At 36.9% G+C, this 14,321-nt stretch overlaps 1 protein-coding gene across 4 annotated transcripts in view; it reads left to right on the top strand.

Annotated features, from left to right (window-relative positions):
* CDK14 (cyclin dependent kinase 14) overlaps positions 1 to 14,321 on the top strand; it is a 555,862-nt gene that overhangs the window by 97,060 nt on the left and 444,481 nt on the right. The gene's annotated exons all lie outside the window — the stretch shown is intronic.

Genomic DNA, 14,321 nt, shown 5'->3' with positions numbered 1-14,321 from the left:
AAGTTTTGAGTCTTCTTTTTAATCCCATGGAATTTTTCTGTTTCTCTTTGTACTGTGGAAGAAGAACCGGGAGTTCACTTTCACTTACAGTTTCATCTCTGCAGCTCCACAGGGTCAGCCCCTGGCGGTGCTCCACGTGTAGCACCTTTCTGGATCTAGTCAAGTTTTGAGATTGTGGTTTTACCTTCCCCAGTTGAGAGGTGGGAAGGTTTAGTTATTGGAGTAGCTCTGGCCAGGAAATTATTGGCTATTGTCAGTGGAATCTGTTTATTTTTTCCACTCCTCTGCATTCCTGGACCCTGAGAGAACTCATCACCACTGGGATTGCACTTCAGTTTGTATCAGCACCTCCCCTTGCTCTGTTTTTGTTAAATACTTGATAAGTCTCTCTTCTTTGAATGTAAATTCAGGGACCCCGATTTCAGAAAGGGCTTTCCTCTCAGCAGTTGTTAAAATAAAAAGATCTGCTGAACACTTTCTGTCCCTTTTAAAATTTGCTGCCTCCTAAATACACTTTTTCTGCAGTTATTCTCAAGAATTTAGGATTTATCGATTTACATACTTTAAAAAAAATTTAAGATCTATTTATGTCTAAGTCTAATGAGCGTCTAGGCCTATAGTATCTAGTAGAACTATAATGCAAGCCACGTTAAAATTTATTAGAAAATGAAAAATTTTCTAGTAGTCACATCAGTTTTAGTAGGTGACTTCAGTTTTAGCATGTTATTTAACCCAGTATATCAAAATATTATAATTTGGACATGTAGTCAATATAAAATTATTATTGAGGTATTTAACTTTTTTTTCGACTAAGTTTTCAAAATTCTCTTGTGTATATTTTACTTAACAGCATGTCTCAGTTTGGACTGCCACATTTCAGTCACTAGCCACATGTAGCTGGCAGCTACCTCATAGATCAGCAGAGGTCTACACTGCACCTTTTCGTATGTCTTGAAAAAGCACTGCACCGTACTGGCAATTATTTTTCCTTTAATGCCTTAGAAAATAGGCCTGAGTCTGTGCCTCCTGTCTTTGCCAGTAATTAACGTATATCTCGAGAGATTTCCTTTGTTAGAAAACCAATTGTGGGACAAAATAACCTGAAACGTGAATTAAAATGTAGCACATGTCGAGTCACCTAAACAGTTGGCTGACTTATTGACTGCTAGTGATAAAAACTGCTTTGTCCTGTATGGTGAGAGTTAGCAGTCCGACCAAGACTCAGCGTTTAGCACCACTCCAGGATGTGTTCTCTCTCTCACATGGAAGCTGGGGAGCTCTGTTTCATGCTTCTGCCGTCTACTGCAAGGCTGTGAGTTGTTTGTGCTTGACACTCCGTTGTGCCCCTGGCCCCCATTACTGTTCAAGGTCATCAGGTTTAAAAGGTGAAAGATGGTTGGTCTTTACGATGCTTTATGTTTCATCTTGTGCACTTGTTTTTCTGGACTCCCTCAATTAACCTTCTTTGAGACTAAGGTTCTCGAGTATTAAGATCATTTAAAAATCTTCATAGTAAATGATTATGGCTGAATTTCAGTCATTGGAAGGTCTGTAGTCTAGTGTTTCTCAAACTTCAACTTGGAGGTGAGTCACCTGGGGGTATCGTTAACAGACTTTGATGCAGTAAGTCTGAGGCTGAGATTTTGCATTTCTCAAAAATCTTCTGGTGATGCTGGTGTTGCCAGTCCACAGAGCACACTTGGAGCAGCAAGGATCTTGTGCTGTGATTGCAAAATGCCAATGTTTGATAAGTTTTTATCAGCCTGCAATAAAAAGAGAAAAATAATAATGTAGTGAGTGAGGTTTTCCACTACACTAAAAGCACTCTTGTGTTTTATCTGTTTTTTAAAAAGTCAGAAATAACTTCTTTCCCGCCTTCTGTTACCATGGTGATTGTAAATGGTAGTTATTATTGTTTAAAAAATGATCTTTCATGGCAAAATTAAAAAGCTGACAAACTTAAGTCTCCAAGTTAATAAAAAAGAGATACTTTTACTGATCCACGAACTTCTAGTCTGATGCCACCCCCTTATCTAAATTACTAGTTTATTAATTTTCTTTCATAGCACTTTCAGTCTATTGTAGGGACATAGTTACTTGGGTAGTTGTTTAATGTCATTTTCTCCACTGTGTCCAAGCTCTGTTTTTTCACCACTTTGTCCCTAGTACTTGGCACCAGGTCTGGTGCCTCTTTGTTTTCAGCCAGTACTTCTAGGACAGCTTTATTCAGCAGGTCTCTGTGGCAGTGGTACTGCTTCTTCACGGAGTGTTTTGAAAGTTGGTGGGAACTGACTTTAGTTGTCCAAAAGAATGGAGTGCCCACTGATGTTTGGTGGGTGGAGAGCAGGAGGTGCTAGACATTTTGCAGTATACAGAGCAATAGCCAACCATGTGAAAGCTTATTATGTGCATTCTGCAAAATCTTAGAATATCACTATTGGAGAGTCAGTTGTTAAAAAAAAAGAACCTTTCTATGATTACCTGAGCCAAAAACCTAACCCCATTTAGCATATAAAGACCCAAAATTTCTTTGACCCAGTTTTAATATATTCTGAAATTTTCAGGAATGTAACTGCCAAATACTTCAGAAGTTGTATTTGGATTTATTAGTAACTTTCCAAAGATATGTCCACCGTTTTGGCAAATCCCAAGACCTGTAGCAGTGCTTGGTATTTGAATTGTACCTGTACACATTTGTGGGCAATATTAGGATTATGAATATACCTTTATGTGTATACACACACACACATAGCTTTTATTTAAAAATACCCAATAAAAAGTGTTGAAAATACTCAAGTGAATGAATTTTACTTCTTTTAAATTCAAATATACTCATTAAAATTCATTGCAAGCATTTTACATAATTAAATCATTTAGTGTAGTCATGCCTATTTGCATCTTAGAATATGTATACACATAATTTACACACATGAAAGACAGTAAAAGCTACTCACCTTTATTTGCCTTTATATTGCAGTTTTCTCCATTCCTCTGTGTGTATACACTCTGTGGATTCCAAAGGTTTGCTACCAAAAGCTGGTCTGATAGGGTTGGGAACCCCTGTTCTTATGGAAGTATCAAAGATTTGACTTTTTTTTCCAAGCCGCTCACTTAATGCCTCTGAATTCATTAGCTGCTCTGCATCGTAAAAGTAATAGCAAATGATTCGTGAATGACTGAACGTGGAAAAATGCCCTACCTTACTTGGTGACTTCTTGCCTGGAGCTCCTCAGAAAGGCAGCATGCCCACCTGAGTAGGCATGAAGAGGGTGTAGAGAGTGCTGGTCGTGGCGGTGAGGCTGTCCTATGAGTTAAAGTTCAAATTTGTCTAGTAAATAAAAGGAGAGTATGTTTTAGCTTTCCAGGAAGAATTTAAGATTTTTAGACCAGCGGTCACTATTGTAAAAATTTTTTGACAGTTAACATTTGTCTATTCCAGAGTGATTAACAACAAAATCCATTAAGACTCATGGGCTGGGGAGATGTGTGTCTTGCTCAGCAGTTGGCTTGACTGGGCCACCATGCACAAAGGCCAAAGAGGAGTACACAGCACACACTTGGTGCCAGGAAAGGCTCCTGGGACTGAGTTGGAGAAAGATGGCAACAGGTTCTACTGCAGAAAGCCCCTTCAAGCACAGATCATTCGAGTAGGCTTAGGTCTGGCTAGAATGTTGCTCATTAATTGGAACTAGAAAGATAATGGGAGGCTCAAGGATAATTAGCACTGGGAAAAGTTCACTGAAGGTGAATCCACTTATAACAGAGATCAACATTTCATGATTGACATACATATAAGGTTTGATTGGAATTTGGTCTTTTAGAAAGTAACTGATAATCATGAAAATAAAGTTCATTCTAAGTTTTTCTTTGCAACTAATTAGAAAAAAAAATGTGCTGATCAGTAGGAAAAAGAAATCAGTTAAGGTTTTTGGGAATAATTATTCCTGAAAGTTGTGTAATAACACATATGCTGTCCTTTGTTTAAGTATAATCATAAAGAGGGTCCTGTTTATTGACTTCTATTTTTCTAAAAATAAAAATTTAAGAATTTGGTAATCATTTCATTCTCTTCTAAAGCATCTATAAAATTGTAGCTTTTTAAATCTTTAATTATAAAGAGAATCCTGAGATCCTCATTTTCTGTGGACTTGTATATGACAAGCAGTTTTCCAAAATGACTTGAATTAATCTCATGAAATATTGTCTATTTGGCAAGATTTGTAGTGGGTTTGTTTGAATTTTAGTGTCACTGCAGGAAGGGTAGATAGGGAGGAATATTTGACTGTGGAACTTATTTTGTAAGTCGTCAGTTCTCCAGAGGAAGTTTTTGAATTATGACAACCTAAGTTTGGGGATAAATATTTGGGACACAAATCCCCTTATAACCCTCAGATTCTTTGTGTATTTTGTGATGCCAGTTAGGTGACAGAATCAAGGGCTGAAGTGTGTTTATCTTCCGTGTGTCTATCATAGAGTCTTATGTAAGGTGAGCTATTAAAAAATGCTTTCTGAGTGGGTTTTGAATATCGTGAATTTATATTCTTCTATGATTTCATATTTGCAGAGTTTCTCTCAGTTGCCGAAGGTTGCCATGATAAAATTTAGACTAACATTTTTTATGTTATACTTTATAAAGTAACATTTTCAGCAATAATCTGAATTATGACTTAACTGTTTACTTCAAAGAGAACAGTTTGTTCCCTGAAATTAATAATAATTGAAAAAAAACCCACACTAGATAGCATCTGTGAAGGGATCTTTCCCCTCAGTTATGAATCATGACCAAAGAGAGGCCTTGTAAATTATGAATATTCAGAAAACAATGAGCCATATTCTCCTGTTACAAAGATAACACTGGAGTTAATGGAAGCGCCATATGCCTAGGGGGAGATGTCATCAAGACAAACATGTAGTTTGTCAAAGTGACGTTTAGACGAGGGTAAGCAATATTAACCCAGTCATAAGCTCTTGTCAACTTTAAGTCTGTTTTTAAAAGTAGCTATTTTAGGCTTATTTGTGTATCGCTGTCGAGTGTAGCAAGTGATTTGAAGCCATCAAACTTTAGAGTAAAGGACAGAAAATTACATAAAATTTATCAGCATTTGGATTTCTTCTTACCAACTGCTTCACACAAACCTTCTTGATTATTATGTGAATTATCTTGACTGCTTTGACCCATCGTATTTTATTATGAAATACAGGAGAAAGCAAGCTACTTTATCCATCTAAGGTACCACTTCCATCCTGTATAGAAAGAGGTGTTAGAAAATAGAGACTGTGTAATATAACAAGTATTTGTTATTAGCAGTCACCCAAAGGAGTATAAGACCCTCTGATGCAGCTGCCACACAACTGGGTAACGTGTACACTTAGGGAAGTACAGGAAGGCTTTCCAAGAGGTGTGTCAGCCTGGATGGTTTTAAGGGAATCTCTTTCCAGATCCTTAACTTTGATGTGTAACTTTGATGTGTTCTTTCTGAAAATTGATCTTCCTGAAAACACACACATGGTCTGGGCGTCATGTGGAATCTTTTTTCCCACCTTTTCTTCTACCATAGCCTTCTCTTGTTTCACAAAAAACACTATTCTCCACCCACAGTCTTACTGTTGAGCCTAGGTTTTCAAAGCCCTGATCATCAAATGAAGGACCAGTTCATAGTTTTGATGTCTGGCAAATTTTAGTGCCTCTTAATTTTCTCCAACCGCATCCACTTTATTTTTTTTTAATTTGGTCTTTATTTTATTTTTTTAAACATTTTTTATTGATTTATAATCATTTTGCAATGTTGTGTCAAATTCCAGTGTTCAGCACAATTTTTCAGTTACACATGAACATATATATATTGATTGTCACATTTTTTTCTCTGTGAGCTACCATAAGATTTTGTGTATATTTCCCTGTGCTATACAGTATATCTTGTTTATCTATTCTACAATTTTAAAATCCCATCTATCCCTTCCAACCCTCCACCCCCTTGGCAACCACAAGTTTGTATTCTATGTCTGTGAGTCTATTTCTGTTTTGTATTTACGCTTTGTTGTTGTTGTTGTTGTTGTTGTTGTTTTTATTTTTTAGATTCCTTATATGAGTGATCTCATATGGTATTTTTCTTTCTCTTTCTGGCTTACTTCATTTAGAATGACATTCTCCAGGAGCATCCATGTTGCTGCAAATGGCGTTATGTTGTCAGTTTTTATGGCTGAGTAGTATTCCATTGTATAAATATACCACATCTTCTTTATCCAGTCACCTTTTGGTGGACATTTAGGCTGTTTCCATGTTTTGGCTATTGTAAATAGTGCTGCTATGAGCATTGGGGTGCAGGTGTCATCCTGAAGTAGGGTTCCTTCTGGATATAAGCCCAGGAGTGGGATTTCTGGGTCATACGGTAAGTCTATTCCTAGTCTTTTGAGGAATCTCCACACTGTTTTTTTACAGTGGCTGCACCAAACTGCATTCCCACCAGCAGTGTAGGAGGGTTCCCTTTTCTCCACAGCCTCTCCAGCATTTGTCATTTGTGGATTTTTGAATGACGGCCATTCTGACTGGTGTGAGGTGATACCTCATTGTAGTTTTGATTTGCATTTCTCTGATAATTAGTGATATTGAGCATTTTTTCATGTGCCTTTTGATCATTTGTATGTTTTCCTTGGAGAACTGGTTGTTTAGGTCTTCTGCCCATTTTTGGATTGGGTTGTTTATTTTTTTCTTATTGAGTCGTATGAGCTGCTTATATATTCTGGAGATCAAGCCTTTGTCGGTTTCATTTGCAAAAATTTTTTCCCGTTCCGTAGGTTGTCTTTATGTTTTACTAATGGTTTCCTTTGCTGTGCAGAAGCTTGTAAGTTTCATTAGGTCCCATTTGTTTATTCTTGCTTTTATTTCTTCTAGGAGAAAATTTTTGAGATGTATGTCAGATAATGTTTTGCCTATGTTTTCTTCTAGGAGGTTTATTGTATCTTGTCTTATGTTTAAGTCTTTGATACATTTTGAGTTGATTTTTGTATATGGTGTAAGGGAGTGTTCTAGCTTCATTGTTTTACATGCTGCTGTCCGGTTTTCCCAACACCATTTGCTGAAGAGACTGTCTTTATTCCATTGTATATTCTTGCCTCCTTTGTCGAAGATGAGTTGACCAAAAGTTTGTGGGTTCATTTCTGGGCTCTCTATTCTGTTCCATTGGTCTATATGTCTGTTTTTGTACCAATACCATGCTGTCTTGATGACTGTAGCTCTATAGTATTGTCTGAAGTCTGGGAGAGTTATTCCTCCAGCCTCTTTCTTTCTCTTCAGTATTGCTTTGGCAATTCTAGGCCTTTGATGATTCCATATAAATTTTATTATGATTTGTTCTAGTTCTGTGAAATATGTCCTGGGTAATTTGATAGGGATTGCATTAAATCTGTAGATTGCCTTGGGCAGTGTGACCATTTTAACAATATTGATTCTTCAATCCAAGAGCATGGGATATCTTTCCATTTTTTTAAAGTCTTCTTTAATTTCCTTCATCAATGGTTTATAGTTTTCTGTGTATAATTCTTTCTCCTCCTTGGTTAGATTTATTCCTAGGTATTTTATTACTTTGGGTGTTATTTTAAAGGGGATTGTTTCTTTACTTTCTTTTTCTGTTGATTCATTGTTAGTGTAAAGAAATGCAACTGATTTTTGAACGTTAATCTTGTAACCTGCTACCCTGCTGAATTCTTTGATCAGCTCTAGTAGTTTTTGTGTGGACCTTTTAGGGTTTTCTATATATAGTGACATGTCGTCGTTATATAGTGACACTTTTACCTCTTCTTTTCCAATTTGGATCCCTTTTATTTCTCTCTCTTGCCTGAATGCTGTGGCTAGGACTCCCAGGACTATGTTGAATAGGAGTGGTGATAGTGGGCATCCTTGTCTTGTCCCAGATTTTAGTGGGAAGCTTTTGAGTTTTTCACCGTTGAGTACTATGCTGGCTGTAGGTTTGTCATATATAGCTTTTATTATGTTGAGATATGTTCCCTCTATACCCACTTCGGCGAGAGTTTTTATCATAAACGGGTGTTGAATTTTATCAAATGCTTTTTCTGCATCGATTGAGATGATCATGTGGTTTTTGTCCTTTCTCTTGTTGATGTGATGTATTACATTGATTGATTTGCGTATGTTGAACCAGCCTTGTGTCCCTGGGATGAACCCCACTTGGTCATGATGTATAATCTGTTTCATGTGTTGTTGGGTTCTATTTGCTAATATTTTGGTAAGGATTTTGACCCATCCACTTTATTAAAGAGTGCATTACCAATGAAATTTATTCCTTATGTTTAATGATTATTTATTATGGTAAATATTATGCTTTCTATGTCCTATTAATAATTATAGTGTAATTATAGATAATTGTAATAAAAATACAAAAATAAAAATATAGAAATAATTACAATAACTAAATCCAGAAGAAAAATATTAACGCTTAGAGTTTTGTGGTCACAGGAAATCAAAGGCATTTACAAATTTAAAGTATGTATGAAACTTTTTGTTGCAAGGAAGTACAATAGAGTGTTAATAAATCAGTAAAAGACTTTCAAACATGAATATATTAGAGTGAAATTCTGAAGGGAAAGAGGAATGAAATATCATTTCCATGAGAAAGGGTATGATATAAATCTTCCTAGTCCTGTTCATGTATGCTTTATATGGAGTATGGTGGGAATGAAATCTCCATCATATTTAAGCTTTTCCGGACATATTAAAAAAAATAGTGCTCAGAAAGTGAAAAGAAAGTCCACAGAATGGAAGAAGATTTTGGTACATCATATGTTTGTTAAGGAGTGAGTATCCAGAATATATAAAGAACTAATACAACTCAATAACAAAATGACAGTCCTATTAAAAATTGTCAAAGGGTCTGAAAAGACATTTCTCCAAAGAAGATATACAGGTGGCTAATAAAAATATGAAAAGATGCTCAACATTATTAGCCGTCAGAGAACTGCAAGTCAAAACCTCACACCTACTAGGATGTCTAAAAGAAAAATAATTACAAATGCTGGTGAAGGTGTGATTCAGCTGCTTTTGAAAACAGTTTGTGGTTCCTCAAATAGTTAAACATAGAGTTATGATATGATTCAGTAATTCCACTCCTCAGTATACACCCAAGAGGAATGAAAATATGTCCACACACAGACTGTTCATTGCAGCATTGTTCCTAATGGCCAAGCAGTGAGAACAATCCAAATGCCCATAGACTGATGAATGGATAAATAAAATGTGGTGTATCTATACAATAGAATGCTATTAGTTAATGAAAAGCAATGCAGTATTGATAGATGCTGAAACATGAATAAACTTTGATAACATGCTGAAAGAAAGAAGTCAGTCACAAGGAACTATGTATTGTGTGGTTCCACTTATACAAAATTTCCAAAATAGATAAATCTGTAGATACAGAAAGTGGCTTGGTGGTTGCCTAAGGCTGGATAGGAGGGTGATGAGAGGATTGGGAACTCACAGCTAAGGAGTGTGGAGTTTCACTTTGAGGTAGTGAAAATGTCCTAAAATTTATGTGTTGCCATTTGCACGACTTTGTGAATATATTAAAAGCCACTTTAAATGACTAAATTGTATGGCATGTGAATTATACTTTAATAGAGCTGTTTAAAAAATAATTGTTCTATTTTTAAAATGTCAGCGGTAGCAATATGGTAGAAATGGCATAATTTGTATCCTTTAAATAAACATGGTGAACTGTTGCAGATGTAACCTTAAAAACTGAAAAAAAAATTTCACCATATTTCTGTAGGCTTAAATGATCAGTTTTTTGGTTGCATTCTATTTCATTGAGTTGATGCAGGATACCTTGCTCATTCTCTTCCTCTATAAGGACTGTCTCATATTTTTGACTTAAAGAATGAAAATTACTATACATTTTAGTTCCCCCCCCACCCCGGCTGTTTACCTTAGATAAAATTCTACATGACTGTTAGGAATGAATAGGTTGCTGAGATTTTTAATAGGTATGGCCATTTTTTTTTTTCTGAAGGGTTAAACCAATTTTTATCATTTAAAATAAAATTTTACTCTTTTGTTAAGAGTAATGTGCCCCTACCATAGTCGAAGTTCCTTTAAATTGTGTTTATTTGACTAAATAAATTGGTTTTAAACCTATTATTACCTCATCAATAATGAGCATTTTTTTTTTATTCGGTGAGCGTTTACTGAATTCCCACTCTGTGTCAGGACTTGTGCCAGATACTGGAGATACAAAGGTGAGAAAGACTTATTTAGCCTGTGAACTAAAAAAAAAAAAAAAAAAAAAAAAAATCCCACATCTCATGGAGATATAATTAATTTTAGTAGGTAAAATGAGCTCTTTGATTAAAGTATAAAAAGGAGTTTGAGAAGGAACATGGAACCAGTATAGGAGGGAGGTTATATATTTGTGCAGCTTGAAAGATGAACCAGCCTTTGCCTGGAGGAAAGATGAAGGGCAACGAGAGGGCATCCTAGGGAGAGAGTGAATTATAGACACAGCCACCAAACGCTGTGATGTGGACAAGGAGGTCCCAGAGGTTCCCTATGGCTGAAGAATTGTCAGCTCCTTCGTGTTTCCTATTTGTTCATTAGTACATGCAGTTGTTTTTATTTTTAGTATGCTTCCATTCTTTGTATTCCATTCAAATGTTAATATTTTTTATTATGAAAAAATTGCACTGTAATCTTTACATTTCTATCATAGAATGGAAGATTTTAAAAGACTGTACAGTAAGTATAGGTATAGTTACATAAAATTTAATTTAGTCTTCATTTAAATGAGTCACAAAGAGCCATGCTTACCAGTGTCGCTGGTAGGCTCAGATGTGAGTTGTTTTGGAGCTGGTGTGTTTTGGGGTCTGGCAGCAACCTGAGGTGGAGATGAAGGTGTGTTGTCTCCATTAACTATGTATGAACAGCATGAGTTTTGTACCACAGTGTTTGTAGGTACATGATTATCTATTCCATTAGTCCCTTCAGCAGCCAACGTGGTGGTTGTCCTTGCGGAAGGCTCTCCATTTTCATGTAAGGCATCACCATTTTGCTGTATTTCTATGGTTGGAAATGAGCTGCAGTTTGTTATGTTTTCTTGCTCAATCACCAGGCCATCGAGCACAATGGTTAATTCACCAGTTTGCACTACACCATTCTTGGTTTCCAAGAAAAGTTTTAATTGTTCTTTGATTCTTTCCAATTTTCTATTGTGTACTAAGAGTGCTTGTTTCAGATCTGTCGTTGCTCTCCCTAATAAAGCATCTGCTTTTAAAGTGTGGTGACTCCAAACTCGAAACTCCAACGTGGTCTGTGGGGTCACATTTACGGTTAGCTGCTCATCCCACTTTGGATTAGAAGAACTACTAGATTTTTCTGTTTTCTTACCTTCTCCATCTACAACTACTTCTGTATATATTGCTGTTCCAAACCAGTTATTTTTTCTTTTTAGTTTGGCACTAGAAACAGTTACCTGTAGCTGTAACCTTCCACTGTGGTTACTATTACTAGTATCAGACCTTGGTGAAGCAGTGGCCATGTCCCAAAATTCAGCTTAAACTCTGTACCAGAAACTGTTCTAGACACTGTGGATATAAAGCTGAGTAAGACACGATTCCTTCTTTCAAGGAGCTTATAGTCTAGAGAGGAGACAAACCCGGCGCGAAGCTGTCGGCTCCCGGCGGCCACGGCTGCGGAGCCTCCTCCAGCGGCCGGCGGCCTCAGCCCTCCAAGCCCAGGATCGCCATCTCCCCGGGGGCGCAGCGGCGGCCCCGCCAGCCCAGGCCGCCTGCAGCGACTTGGAACCCGCACGCCGCGCTCGCCCAAATATTAATATTAATATTAATTTTTGTCATGTTTAAGACAAACATTTTATTTTGGTCTGTTTTTGACTCTTTATCATAATTACTTTTAATTTTTACATTCTTATCACATAGAATTATGATTACTTGTTTAAATGTGCACCAGTGGAAATTTCTTAATTCATAAGATTATGGATTTGACTGATCCAGCAGCAGGAAAATCTCATTTCTGAAAATGTCTTCCCCACTAAGTGGTGAGAAGAGTTGTGAAGTGCATGTGGAGCCCATGTTTCCCACACCAGTTCTTTCCGTGTCTGACCCCTTAATGATAGATTATACAGCCTGATATTATTCTGAGTGTTGAGTCAGGAAGCCAGAGCACAATTTCTCTCTCTGTCTCTCTCTTTTTCCTTCCATCTTTCCTGGTCAGGTGGCTTCATTTATTTGACCCAGATTGCCAAACCAGCAACCTTATTCTCTATGGGTCTGTGGCAGCAGTAAAGAGACAAACTTGTTCACATCTCAACAGCCTGAGATTTTTATTCTTTCAGTAATATAGTAGATACTAAGGTGTGACAGAATCAAAATATAATGGAAGGGAAATTGGCTATGGATTGAATTGTGTCCTCCCCCAGTTCCTGTGCTGAAGCCTTAACCTCCAATGTGACTATATTTGGAGGTGGAGCCTTTATGGAAGTAATTAAGGTTAAATGAGGGTATAAGGTTAGGCCCTGATCTGGTAGGACTGGTGTCCTTATAAGACTGAGAGGAGACACCAGAGAGCTTGCTCTCTCTCCCCACTGTGTGAGGGCACAATGAGAAGGTGATCATCTGCAAGCTAGGAAGGGAGCCCTCACTGGAAATTGAACTCTGCCGGATGTTGGTCTTGGACTTTCCAGCCTCCAGAGCTGCGAGACAATACATTTCTGTTGTTTAGGCCAACCAGTCTTTGGTATTTTCTTATGGTGGTCCAAGCAGTCTAAAACAGGAATAATGATGATAATAATAATAATCAAAACAATTATTGATTGATTTATATATGTTAGTTTTTGATTTCCTTACAGCAAAGTATGAGTTAAGTCACATATTTATTTCCACTTTACAGGTGGGGAATCTGATGATTAAATAACTTGTCTCAGGTCTCAGTGCTGGGAAAGAAATCTGTGAATCCCTGTTGAGCTTATGTCCAAGTTGAGGAAATAGCTTTATGTAGTGTATGTTAAGGGGAAAAAGACCCAACAATAACCGCACGTAGATTACAGAGTGTTTCCTGCTCACGTAGGCTTGGGAAACTTACCTCCTCTGTTTGGTGGATGCACATTTAATATTCAAGTCTCTGAGAAATTCTTCAGTGAAGAAAGCTGTTTAACTTTACCCTCATTTTTCTTAGATCACTTCCTAGGGGTGCCCTCAGTGATTCTCTGTGGAGCACCATTCTTTGGGCACCCACTTGGGCAGTACAGCCCAGACTGGTCATGAGATCTCTGCATTGGCTACCAAAGGCCTATTTAATTTACAGTGTACCTAAATATTTGTTGAGCATGGATACTTACCACAATTTATTGAATTTTAAAATGTAATGAGACTAAAAGTTTATGTTACTTTGAAAAATTCAATTGAATTAGCTTTATTTTTGCATAAAGATTAGGCAAAACCCACGAGGTGGAAAGTTATGAACTTTAGACATCTTGACTCTAAGAAATGAAAGTAGTTGCCTTTATAAAAATAAGCTCCTTTGATTTTGGTGAGAGCATGTATGTGGCAGGCATTTTGTAGGAAGGGATGAGGGTCCTGATCTTAATAAATTTACATTGTACAGAGATCTGGAGATTAGGGGTTACTTGTGTCATTTTCAACATATATATATATCTTCACAAATTATTATAGTTGGAAGATTCTCTGCATAACATGACGTTGGGCACTTGGCCTTTTCTTGATAAATAAGCCCTCAGCTTTTTCAGGTATTAGTGTTTTGATTATAGAAACTAACTTTGGGCCTACGCTTGGTCAACAGTTTATCAGTCTTCAACTTCATTTTGTTTCCAATTACTAAAAGAATGGTTTTTCTTTAAACCTTAAAATGATTTAAAATCTCCAAAGAGACTGGTTAAAAGTGGTTCTACAGTTTTCCCCCCTTTTTTTCTGTAACTCAAATGAAGTTTTAGAATTCTAGACATTTGCCAGGTTTGAACTGAAAAAGAAGCTGACCACCTGGGTGAAGGTGTTGGTAAAATTGTTTGGGGGAGGCTTCAGTCTGGTTTCATGATAGCGTTGCTTGAATAATTTTTTAGGAAAATTCTGGGTATTTTCTTTCTTTTTTAATAGGTCATAGCACATATTTGATAACACTTAAATGACTGTTTTTAGACAGCTATAGTTTCTTTACGTTAGATGAACAAAGTGCCCTCATCTCTCAGCAAATACAAGCCCATTTTAAGACGGGAAGTTCTCCTCTTTAGCATATTGGCCCAAAGAGAAAAAGAATGTTCGTTTTGAATGCAGTGTCCCTGCTGTGT

The sequence above is a fragment of the Camelus dromedarius genome, chromosome 7 (assembly GCF_036321535.1).
Source record: "Camelus dromedarius isolate mCamDro1 chromosome 7, mCamDro1.pat, whole genome shotgun sequence".
Classification (NCBI taxonomy): domain Eukaryota; kingdom Metazoa; phylum Chordata; class Mammalia; order Artiodactyla; family Camelidae; genus Camelus; species Camelus dromedarius.
The sequence above is the reverse complement of the archived record's forward strand: the minus strand, read 5'-3'. Positions and strand labels throughout refer to the sequence as shown.